Here is a 13,454-nt window from a genome sequence, read left to right as displayed (position 1 = left end):
TATATTTTGCATGTTAACCCTTTATTAGGTGATTTGCAAATTTTTTCTTCCATTCAGTAGTTTGCCTTTCCATTTTGTTGATGGTTTCTTTTGCAGTGCATAAGCTCTTCCTTTTGCACTGCAATAGAGATCTGCTGCTCTCCTATCTCTATGGTGAGAATCTCAAGGCAGACTGTTGCTCAGGAATTACACTGTGACTATGACCAAAAGTCATAACTGTAAATCTAAATTGTAAATCTAAAGTGTAATCCAAACATAAAATCCATGAAAATCCACAGTTTTATGGTTTAAATATGTTCGTAACTCTAAGGCACAGCTAAGATCTTCTAGGGGGTTCAGTGGCTCCTTTTTGTTTTGTTTTGTTTGTTCTTGAATGTAATCAAGTCTTTGGTTACATGAATAAACTACACTGTGTCCTCCAGATTCAAATAGGCTCATTCCAACCAAAATTTAAATGCAAGGAACTCTGAAATTGCATTCATCAGTGGATCTTCAAAATAATACCAATAAAAACAACAATAATAAAGCCCTTTAAGAAGGTTGCTCTACTTAAAATTTTTATAATAACAGATAAGCAAATTCACATAAAGATTGCTAAGTGTTTTAGAAAAGTCTCTATGCTTAGGATGAATTTAACCAAATGGTAACTATTGCCTGTTAAGTGAAGAATAGTATGTTAATTATAATGATAACAACAGCTAAAATTTATTGATGTCTTAATTTATGCTAGGCATTATATTAAGAAACTGACATGAATTATGTAATTTAATGAAATAGCTCTATGAGGTAGTAGTACACCTAAGAGCTACAATCATTAAACCCATTTTAAGTGAAGGAAACAGAAACTTAGAGAAGTAAAATAATTTGCCCAAGATCACATAAGAATAAGATGGTGGAATTAGCATGTGTGCCTGAAGAAGTCTGGAACCCACATGTGTACCTGCTTTCATCCCAAGCAAAATGGGTTTATCATTGAAATGCACTGAGTACTTATAGACCAAGTATAATTTTACTACATACTTTATACTGGTCAAGCTAAGAGGGAAAAAATACGTAGAACTTTGATTACACCTTGCCCACCAAAGCTCTAGTTGTAAGAGTTTTGGAAATAAAAACACCTGTCACTCTTTTACTTTGTGTTATTGGGCCTGCAAGCTACATTTGGAATCACAAGGTATATAATTGTCCTGTGTCTTCTGTGTTTGTTTGTTTTAAGGGCCCAATCAAGTTACTCAGCATTCCACCCTTCAGGACTCTGAACAGTGGGTGTAGACTGGCATCAGCCACACTCACATTCTCTGCTAAGTGCACAACTGCTCTCTGAGAATATTTCTGACCTTAGGGAGGAAATCTTCCCTGCTTTTGAACTCCAGGAGTCCATGTTACTTGCAACTTTTGCTTAATGGTAACAACTAGTTCCACCGTTATTTTATTTTATTTATTTATTTATTTATTTATTTATTTATTTATTTATTTTATTTATTTATTTATGGCTATGTTGGGTCTTCGTTTCTGTGCGTGGGCTTTCTCTAGTTGTGGCGAGCGGGGGCCTCTCTTCATCGCGCTGCACGGGCCTCTCACTATCGCGGCCTCTCCCATTGCGGAGCACAGGCTCCAGACGCACAGGCTCAGTAGTTGTGGCTCATGGGCCTAGTTGCTCCGCGGCATGTGGGATCTTCCCAGACCAGGGCTCGAACCCGTGTCCCCTGCATTTGCAGGCAGATTCTCAACCACTGCGCCACCAGGGAAGCCCTCCACTGTTATTTTAAATACACAGGCTACCCTAGCCTTTAAAAGTGTTCAAGACCCCAAATTACATTTTTAAAAAATATAAAACACAACAATAAACTAGTTAAACTTTAATATAAAGTCCCATTGTGTTGTTTAAACACTAGAAAGTCTTATTTTTGTTAGTACATTTTAAAAATATTTAAAAGCTGACTATTACTGCTTCAAAAATTCTGCCAAGGTCTATAGGGCAGCGTTATATTATTTTAAAAGAAGACAATAGTCTGCAGAATCCAACCTGGAGTTCTTTTTTTTTTTTCTGAGAAGTATAATACATTTTTTGCTGAAGCCAAGGTAAAAGGAAAACTTCTTTTGTTAATTGGTGAAACACAAATTGTATCGTATGCGAATATAAGTGTTTAAATATCATTTTTTTAATGAAATAAAATACTTAGGAATAAACCTGACCAAGGAAGTGAAAGACTTGTACTGAAGATAATACAAAGATATGGAAAGGTATCCCATGCTCTTGGATTGGAAGAATTAATATTGTTAAAATGGCCGTACTACCCAAAGCAATCTACAGATTTAATGCGATCCTTATCAAATTACCCATGACTTTTTTCACAGAACTAAAACAAATAGTCCTGAAATTTATATGAAACCATAAAAGACCCAGAATTGCCAAAGCAATCCTGAGGAAAAAGAACAAACCTGGAGGCGTAACCCTCCCAGACTTCAGACTGTACTACAACGCTACAGTAATCCAACAGCGTGGTATTGGCACAAAAATTGACATATAGATCAATGGACCAGAATAGAGAGCCCAGAAATAAATCCATATACCTATAGACAATTAATCTTCTACAAAGGAGGCAAGAATATACAATGGGGAAAAGACAGTCTCTTTAGCAAGCGGTGTTGGGAAAGTTGGACAGCTGCATGTAAATCAATGAAGTTAGAACACACCCTCACACTATACACAAAAATAAATTCAAAATGCCTTAAATACTTTAATATAAGACATGACACTCTAAAACTCCTAGAAGAGAACACAGGTAAAACATTCTTTGACAAAAATCATAACAATGTTTTCTTAGGTCAGTCTCCCAAGGCAATAGAAATAAAAGCAAAAATAAACAAATGGACCAAATCAAACCTATAAGCTTTTGCACAACAGAGGAAACCATAAACAAAACAAAAAGACAATCTACAGAATAGGAGAAAATATTTGCAAATGATGCAACCAAAAAGGAATTAATTTCCAAAGTATACAAACAGTTCATACAACTCAATAACAACATCAACAAAAAAAACTAATCAAAAAATGGGCAGAAGAACTAATTAGACATTTCTCCAAAGAAGACATATAGTTGCCAACAGGTACATGAAAAGATGCTCAACATCGTTAATTATTATAGAAATACAAATCAAAACTACAATGAGGGCTTCCCTGGTGGCACAGTGACACACACACACACACACACACACACACACACACACAGGAATACTACTCGGCTATAAAAAAAATGAAATAAGGCCATTTGCAGCAACATGGATGGACCTAGAGGTTATCATGCTAAGTGAAGTCAGACAGAAAGAGAAAGACAAATACCATATGATTTTACTTATATGTGGAATCTAAAATATGATACAAATGACTTATTTACAAAGCAGAAACAGACTCACAAACATAGAAAACAAACTTATGGCTACCAAAGGGGAAAGGGAGTGCGGGAGGGATAAATTAGGCATTTGTAATTAGCAGATCAACAAGGTCCTACTGTATAGCACAGGGAACTATATTTAATATTCTATAATAAAACATAGTGGAAAATAATATGAAAAAGAATATATATACATGTATAACTGAATCATTTTGCTGTACATCAGAAACTAACAACACTGTAGATCAACTATACGTCAATAAAATTTTTTTAGTCTGTCATACAGAGTGAAGTAAGTCAGAGAGAGAAAAACAAACACCGTATGCTAACCCACATATATGGAATCTAAAAAAACGGTAGTGATGAACCTAGGGGCAGGGCCGGAATAAAGATGCAGACATAGAGAATGGACTTGAGGACATGGTGGGGGGAAGGGGAAGCTGGGACGAAGTGAGAGAATAGCATTGACATATATACATTACCAAATGTAAAATGGATGGCTAGTGGGAAGCAGCTACACAGCACAGGGAGATCAGCTCGGTGCTTTGTGACCACCTAGAGGGGTGGGATAGGGTGGGAGGGAGGGAGGCTCAAGAGGGAGGAGATATGGGGATATATGTATGCATATAGCTGATTCACTTTGTTGTACAGCAGAAACTAACACAACATTGTAAAGCAATTATCCTCCAATAAATAGTTTTTAGAAATCAACATTTTTTAGGACTATTAATTTTCTTAGTCAGCTGTTCTCTAAAACATAAAGAATTGACTTGAGAGAGTTGTCCATATGGAGTTTGAGCTATAGCTGAATAATTACCCTCTATTTATTGATGGTAAATATTTTGTCTTTTCTTTGAGTACAAGGTACTTTACTAAGGTTTAGTTAGAAGTAAGTAGCAGTGGGTAATTGGAATACAGAGGTACTCGTGAAAGGGTTAGAATAATGCCTAAATTATAACTGATTCTGCTTCCTTTTGCTAAATCCTCCAAAATCAAGATACATTTTATTTGTTACTATTTTAATATTTATTAATTTATTCATTCATTTGATAAATATTGATTGAGTGCCTGATATATGACAGGTATTGCTCTAGGCACTAGAAATGCATGAGTGAACAAAATAAGCCAAAAGTCCTGATCTCATGGAACTTACATTTTAGAAGAGTAACACAGATATTTTACAAGATAAATGAAAAAGCAAATCATAGGACATTTTGTTAGCTGACAAGTGGCAAGGGGAAACATAACACAGGAGAGGGACACAAGGAACAAATGGTGGAGAAGGTCGAGATGCTGTTTTAAAAAGCTAATAAACACAGATGTAGGGAACAAACGTATGGACACCAAGGGGGGAAGTGGCAGGGGTGGTGGAGGGAAGAATTTGGAGATTGAGATTGACATATATACACTAATATGTATAAAATGGATAACTAATAAGAACATGCTGTATAGAAAAAAAATAAATAAATAAATTTTTTTAAAGGCTAGCAAATAAAGTCCTTTCCGAAACAGTGACATTTGAGCAGAGAACTGAAGGAAATGAGGGAGAGACTCATTTAGATTCCAGAAAGTTTTTATTTTACATGGTGACATTGGTCTAAGTTACTTCACCTAAAGAAATTTTATATTCACTTCTTTTTTTCAAGAGGGTTAAAATTAGGAATGTGAAGTAACATATGAATCCTTTAAACTATGAATTCCTTGATGACAGGAACAATGTCTTATTCATTTTTTTCTATCCTCAGAACCTGGCCCAGTGCCTGGCATAATAAATGCTCATTGAAAGCAGCAAGGAAGAGAGATGGAAAAGAAAAAAATATATATATATGTATATATATATACACACAGACACAAATACACAATAATTCCGCTTTCAATCCAGTTTCCCAACTTCATTTTTTAAATTATATTTTCTAAGAATCATATTTTACATAATCAACATGATAATCTATTTAGTTTAATTTTTCTTTTAATAAATCAAATATCTTAAAAGATAATAAGTGTCATCATCCAACATCACTTGTTTTTTTCTTTATTTCCCCCATAGTCCTTAGTTTATTTTAATCCTTTGAGTATTCACTGGATGCTAAGAGTGTGTACATCTCTACCAAATCCCCATATCTGCTTCCTTCATTGCTCTTATCACAATCTAAAATATCTTGTTTACACATGTATTGTGTTGTCTGTCTTCCTGACTACAATGGAAATATCAAGAGGGGATGCATCTTGTCTATCATATTAAATCCTGTACTCTAAGGACCTTGCACATAGTAGACACACAATGGATATATCTGGAAGGAAAGACGGAGGGAAGGAAGGAAGGAAAGAAGGAAGGGAGGGAGGGAGGGAGGGTGGAAGGAAGGGAGGAAAAGTTTTAAAAACAAAAGGTAATAATATATCTGGATATGCCCTGGAAGCCTTATTTTCTTTGTAGACTATTAAAATTTATTCAGTCTTTCAAAGAATAGGTTCTTAGGTGATGTTTTAATATGAATGATTGGCCAAAGCCCAGTTGCATAACAAAAGATGGTTACATGTTTTTCTCAAAGTGTGCACCCCTATAGGGCTTTCATGCCTAATGAGGGTACAGAGTAGTTCATTCCCCAAATTGCATTTAAAAAGGCAATTTACAGAGATCCATTAGTATTAACAAGCTTGGGAAAAATGAATTGATTAGTGACTTTGTAATCCTTTTTTGAATTGTTGAGATACATAATAAAGACATTAGTAATGTGGAATATAAGTAACTATGTAGCTCTACTCCAGCAAATTTGTTTTGTTGATACCTTTAATCAATACTTTATTACCTTTCCACATTGGTCTTATTTTTTTAATCTGTCACCACCATTTTTCAATATCATTACAATCATTCGTTGAGATATTTTTATATTTTACCACTTGAAAGAAAATCAATCCACAATCTTTATTGAAGACATACTATGTGCAAGGAGCTATGTGAGGAAGAGGTTATCAGTATTTGAAACATAGCTAGTTCTCAATTTAGGAAATTTAGAACCATCTCCATAGTATGAATTAATCATAAGCAGCAAGTTAGTAAACAGTCAAGTGATATAGAATTTGTCATCTTCAGTTGGGAAGTTATCAGGGTTCGAAATTTAGAAACGAAGCATATGAGGAGAAAATTTCATGTACTGGGAAACAGAAAAATCAGAAGCACAAATAAGAGAAAGTTTCAGATATTTTCTTGAACAGAATATAGAGTAATGAATAGGGGGAATATTTGAAGATGAAATCAGAAATTGGGTTGCAGTTAGTTTAAGGGTATCCATAATGGTTGAGTAAAAGATTTTAACTATATGCAATGGCATAAAATCCAAATAACTTCATAAAAATAAAGACTTACAGTTCCAAACTATACTATGTGAATGAACAAGAATAAAGTGGAAACTGAAGTATAAGTTTCTAAATGACTTTCACTTCTCAACAGTTTAAGAAAAAATTCAGCAAACAAATCCAATTGATAGTGAACACTATACCCAATAAAAAATTTGTCTTAAATTTATACAGCACTTTACCATCTAAGAGCTGATAGTTATAACTAAGAAATATTCACTCTGTGCAAGCCCCATACTCTTATGTGTTTATGCCTGTGTGTAAACATATACATGTGGTCATTCTTCACTATAAAGTAGATATTAGTAACATTATGCTAGCTATGCTATAACACACTTCTGAAAAATGAACATATTTCTTCTAAATATGAAGAAAAGAGCTAAGATGTTAGCAAATTTCATCCATGCACATGTATAAATACGATTTTAAAACTGGTGATGGGAGAAAGGAAAAGGGAGGAAGACAAATAATCTTTCCTGACTACCTACTGTATGTGATTCACTGTGCAGGATGCCTTATAGATGGGACTTTCATATACTATTCCAGGGATCAGAAACCCACGATCATGCAGTAAGGAGGCTTGTACTGCTCCTTTATTCCAGCAATGTGCACTTGGTCCAGATTCCAGGCACAATTTCCCTTCCCACAGCGAGCCATGGGTTGGTATATATGAATGCTGGAGACATTAGGATGGCAAAGCTTTACCCACCTAATGAAATGGGTAAAGTAAACTGTATTATGAAGGTTGATTATGCTTTGTCATGTTGATGGAACCTTTAAGTCAGACCAGTTAATTACAGTTTGTGAGAGTCAGCTGTATGTCTTTGGGTCCAATATTTTGTCCTGGCATTTGTGAGGGCATTCAAATTGACCATCAGTTAAAATGAGTCTTGTCTAATTGACATATGTTAGCCCTTAGGGGCCAAGGGTATCTGTCCAAGCCTGAGTGAAAACACAATGGGGGGAAATCCCTGGGTTTCCATTTCTGGCAGTTGGATCTTTCTCTAGGCAAGTAACAAAAACTGACTGTGTCTGGAGAATCTTATCAACACAGACGATTGCTCTTACATGACAGATGAGACAATACAGGCACTTGAGGAGGAAAGTTATTATTAATGTGAAATCAGAGTCAGTCAAATTATTGGGTTCTGTCCTCCAGGACAATTGCATTTCTTCTCTAAATTCTACCACGTAAATACCTATCTTTCTCCATTCTAGATCGTAATCCTGAGCCCTTCTATCAGGCTGTAACTGTCTAAAGGAAAGCTCCGTGCAGATGGCCCAAAAGCAACTCAGACTTACATGTTCAAAAACAGACTTGGTATCAGCCTTCTGGAGGGAAAAATCTTGTTTCCCTGTGTCCCTAGGTTGGTGCCTTGAAGGGCTCCCCACCCATTACCCAAGGTGGAAATCTGAGAGTCATATTAAGCTAATCCCCATTTCTCATTTGCTACTTTCAATCATTCCCTAATCCTGTCAATTTTATGTCTTCAACTCAATATTTTCCCCCCTCCATTTAATGTTTAAGTTCCATATCCTTACTCCAAAAAAACCTGTTTTTAAGATCTCTACTCTCTGGAATGCCTCCTTTTTCTCAGTCATTTATTCCCCTATAATTTCATTTTTTTCTTCCTCAGCTCAAAAGCCCTGATTGCAATAATTCTTTTCTTTTTTTAAATTATTTATTTATTTATTTATTTATTATTTATTTATTTATTTTTGGCTGTGTTGGGTCTTCATTGCTGCATGCAGGCTTTCTCTAGTTGTGGCGAGCGGGGGCTACTCTTCCTTGCAGTGTGTGGGCTTCTCATTGTGGTGGCCTCTCTTGTTGTGCAGTACAGGCTCTAGGCACACAGACTTCAGTAGTTGTGGCTCGTGGGCTCTAGAGCACAGACTCAGTAGTTGTGGTGCATGGGCTTAGTTGCTCCGCAGCATGTGGGATCTTCCCAGACCAGGGATCAAACCCGTGTCCCCTGCATTGGCAGGTGGATTCTTAACCAGTACACCACCAGGGAAGCCCTGAAATAATTCTTTTAATAGCATTCTCCCTCTCTTTCCCACAAATATCCCTTCTATTTTTCCTGCAAACCCCAAAACCAATTAATCTGATTGATCATTCACTTTGAGTAATGCTGGGGGGATTTAATCAAATGGACTAATGCTGTGATAAATCCCTAAATCTATGGCCTCCCAGTGCACTGGCTTGTAAATACTTTTATACTTTCATGATCACCTCTCTCTCTCTCTCTCTCTCTCTCTCTCTCTCCCTCTCTCTCTCTTTCTCGCTCTCTCTTAAATATTTATTTGTGCAATTTACTACTGTTCACAAGGCTTTGACCCCTTATCCTAACTCCTCACCAAAAGGAGCCCTTGGTTTCAATTCACCAGGAAAAAAATTGTATATATATCTTATTAACTAGAGGCCCCTTCAAGTTCTCACCTTTCCTAGAAGCTTATCTATATACATAATCAAACTAATTCCTTTTCTTTCTCCTTATATGAAACACTGTTCCACATCTAACATAGTCAGATGGATTTGCATACCACTTACAGACTAATCACTCCTCAAATTGTATCATCTCCAAACACCATCTCCAAACCCAGCCTTGGATTTCTATTCCAGTGTGTCCTCTGGACCACTTATCTTCCTCACCTCACTCAATAGCACCAAACCCAGGAATTAGCTTTAGTTCCTTTCTTACCCTCAATCCATAACAATCCATCAGCAAGCCCCATATTTACTGAACACATTCATTTCTCTGTCTCTATGACAACCAGACTCAGTGTACTCCATCTTTCACCTAGAATACTCTGACAATGATCTTCTACCTCATTTGGCTGTTTTTACTGTGATTCCTTCTACTTCCTTCTCCATGTGGCAACAAGAATGATATTGAAACTCAGACATGATTTATGCCACCTTTCAGTGGCTGTCCATTGATGAAATCAAACTTCATTATGATGGCTTATAAAGCCCTGTGTGATCAGGCCCCTACTTACCTCTTTTTTCAGTTCTTCAAACTTACCAGTGTCTTTCCTACCACAGAAACTTGACAAATGCTAAGGAATATATTATGACTTTGTTTAATTAACATTTCATAAGGGGAGCACAAACTGACAGATGATGAGTCCGGTTCAACAATAAACCACAAAAGAAAGTGAAATAGAGAAGTCTACTACTCACAGGTCCTGGAAGAGGTATATAGCACACCTCAAGGGGTCACATGGGAAGGTCAAGGCAGAATGCAGACAGAGAAAGCAACAGCACCTTGGGTACATGCTTTATTAGGGTCTGTGGGTGGAGTGCTTTGGGCTGCCCCAGGTAAGGCCAAAGTGGTCAACTCAAACCAAAAGTGTGGGTTTGGTAACCTCCAGGGAGGTCTTATCTATTAGATGCACAGGGAAGGCCTTGGGAGGTTGGGAAGACTGTTGATCATGAGGACCACTGGGGAAGTCATATCAGGAACTTTCATTTTCTTGCAACTCTGAGGGTTGTTATCTAGGTCATGTGCTTGCATGAGGAGGCTAGTGTTAGTTTAAAGTCTCTGAAGGCCTCTTGGCCAAACAAAACAGATGTCAAGGTAGCAATACCATGGAATAGCTAGCTAAACTATCAACATAAAGTTTTTTTCCTAGCAGAGCTTTCACTGCTTTTCACATACATTACTTGTTCTTTCTGTCCTTCATATCTCAGCCTAAATGCCATCTTCTCAGAGAGAGATTTTCCCTGAGCACTCAGTCACTCACCTTCTCCATCCATACCCTACCCAATTATTTTCCATTTTAGCCCTTTGTTTCTTTCTTCATAGCACACATTACCATTTGTTATAAGCTTTGTCTGCATCCCATAGTGCACTGCTCCATGAAGGCAAAGTCCATGTCTCTCTGGTTCCCAAGTGTATCCCCAGAACCTAGCTCAGAGCTTGGGACAAGGTGAGAGCTGTAATAAATGTCTATTAAATGACCAACTGACTTAATCAATCTACAAGGCTAATCTCATCAACTGTGCTCTAGAAATCACTCCCCTCATCTTTTGGGACCTTGCTCCAATTGATAACCCCCTCTTCTATTTTCAACTTCCGGTCATCCAAACGGATATTCATATCTGAGCAGACTTCCCACATGGGTCCATGCCTGCCAAAGCTGCCTTGACTGTTAGGTACATCTCCCCAACTATAGTCATTAGCAGATTCTTTTGGCTCTTGTATTAAGCCATGTTGTCCAAATTACACACTATCGTAATAACGACAGTAGTTTTGCCCCCTTATACCACTGCTCTCTTTTATCTCATTTGTTCAGAAACCCACAAATTCTTTCATACTTGAATTCCCCATTGGGTTTTCAATATTAAATACTCAAAAATAAAATCCTGGACCCAAATAACTCCTCCTCGTGTATCTCCTGTCTCTCTCTACCATTCCGCCAATCCCCAAAAGTAGAAAGCTTGAAATTGTTCTGAATTTCTCCCCATTCCATCAGCCAGCACATTCTATTCACTGTACCTTCTAAATACCTCCCCTGTGCACTACTTTATACTTCAGCCTTCTCTATTTTTACCCTCTTAAGTTTGCTTTTTGTTTCACCCTCTCTTTATTCTTCCCCCTTAAAAGAAAAAAAAAAGTCTGATCAAGAGACTCCTCACATTTAAATCTTTAATGGCTCCCCACTGCTTTAAATGTGTACGTCAAATCTATACTGTGGCATATGAGATCATCTTTCATTATTTAGCTCCCACTCATTTTCTCACCTTATATTCTGATCACCTCTCCATAAGAACTCTTAACTCTGGTCAGGTTGCACTACCAGAGGTTCTCTGAAACTGTGCTTTCAGAGCCTGTTCAACCTTGGAAAACTGGCAAACTAGGAAGTAATCCATCAAGTTTCAGGTCAAATATTACCTTTTCAATGAAACCCTCTCTGAATTCTTGTCCTTCTCATCCCTGGTAATGTGCATTATTTGTATATCTTATATATTTACAGCAACTGTTGAGTTCTGCTCTTACTAGACTGTGGGTCCTTAGAAACCTGGAATATTTATTATCTTCACAAGCTTTTTTCACAGCATTTAGCACACTGTAATTATTCAGTTAATGCTTGCCAAACTGATCAATAAATGAGGGAAGATCGCAGAGCAATTAAAACCTACTCGTTGAATGTTGAAGGTATGTTTGAGTTAGAGGCTGACACCTACTGTGAAGACCCAGGAACGCTGCAGATGGTAGGGAAAGAGAGGGAGCTTCAGAGCAAGACAGACATGAACTTCAATCAATGCCAGCTCAGCAAAGTACCACCTTACAGCAGTCTGACCTTGGGCAACCTCTTTAAGATGCTGTTCCTAATCTACCTACCAAGAATAATAGTACCTTCTTTGTAGACTTATCTAAGGATTAGATAATTAAGTGTGTAAGCATTTAACACAGTGCCTGGCACATATAAAGATTCAATAACTGCAAAAGCGACTATTGGAAAATATCCCTGTAATGCTGTCAGTCTGGTTAATATGTATACCCCATTGCTCCCGCAGTAGATATATAACTAACATGAATAATGAGTGAATTATCACTGCTGTAAAGACAAGGTCGCCAATGAACACTATTTGTTTTTCATTGATCTATTTTACATGCTCTATGTCAATCTCACCTCTTCTAAGAAATCTCATTGTTTAAATATCACTCCACTCTGTATTCCATTAATTCTCATTCCTTTACCAATTTTGCAATCAAGTGATGGAGGGTAGTTGTGAAATCATTGCCATTTAAAATATTTTCTCTAGGTTTCTCTGATCATCTTTGTTATTTAGTTTTCATTCCAAGACTTTTGTGATCAGGGTCTATTTCCTTGAACTCCTTCATATCCCACCTAATACCCAGTCCAGCGTCTGCATAAGTAGATATTAAATAGATTCTTGTTGGGTTAAAAAGATAAATTTAAAATATAATTTAATGTATCAGCTCATAAGTATATTTGTTAATATACATTTAGAAGTGTTTTCTATCTGTGGTCATAATATATAAAATAAATGTGCATTCTACATCATTTTAATATACAGAACATAAAGTTATTTTCATGTTCAAATCTTCTATGTCCACAGTCAAGTAAAGCAGATGCTTGTATCCACATTTATGTATATAGAGTACTTAATTTATAAGTAATTATTCAATCTAGTGACTAGTGATAAACAATTTTAATATTTAAGGAAACACAAACATTAGAGAAAGAAAATATGCAGTAATTTATTCGTGTGTGTGTGTTTTTTTAAATCCAAGGTCATTCTTAAGGAATGAGAAAAGGAACAACCCCAAGACATGAGTGTACAAAGTGATTATGTAGATTGACTAGCCCTTAACAAACCTTTAATTTAACTGGGTTACCGGAAACGAGGCATACCACACAAAACACTGACTAGACTATGGGGAAGCTGGGGCAGGCAGATTTTTTAGATGTATCAAGGGATTGGATTGCACTAGTTACCTGCTCTCTGGAAAGTAGAACAGAACTAGGGAATAATAAAGGGCAGATAGTGGGAGAAAGCATAGTGGGTAGCCATGTTTCGTTGAACTATTTACCCAGCCGCTCTCTTTTGCCCTAAAGGAAGACAAACAAACAAACAATTTGGAACACATTAAGATTAATTTTATCTAGCATATTGTATTCCTTGGGTTTTATTTGAATACTAAACATTTTAAAGGCTAAATTTATTCTCTT

The sequence above is a fragment of the Physeter macrocephalus genome, chromosome 6, assembly GCF_002837175.3.
Source record: "Physeter macrocephalus isolate SW-GA chromosome 6, ASM283717v5, whole genome shotgun sequence".
In the NCBI taxonomy this organism is placed as follows: domain Eukaryota; kingdom Metazoa; phylum Chordata; class Mammalia; order Artiodactyla; family Physeteridae; genus Physeter; species Physeter macrocephalus.
Note: the sequence above shows the minus strand (reverse complement) of the source record.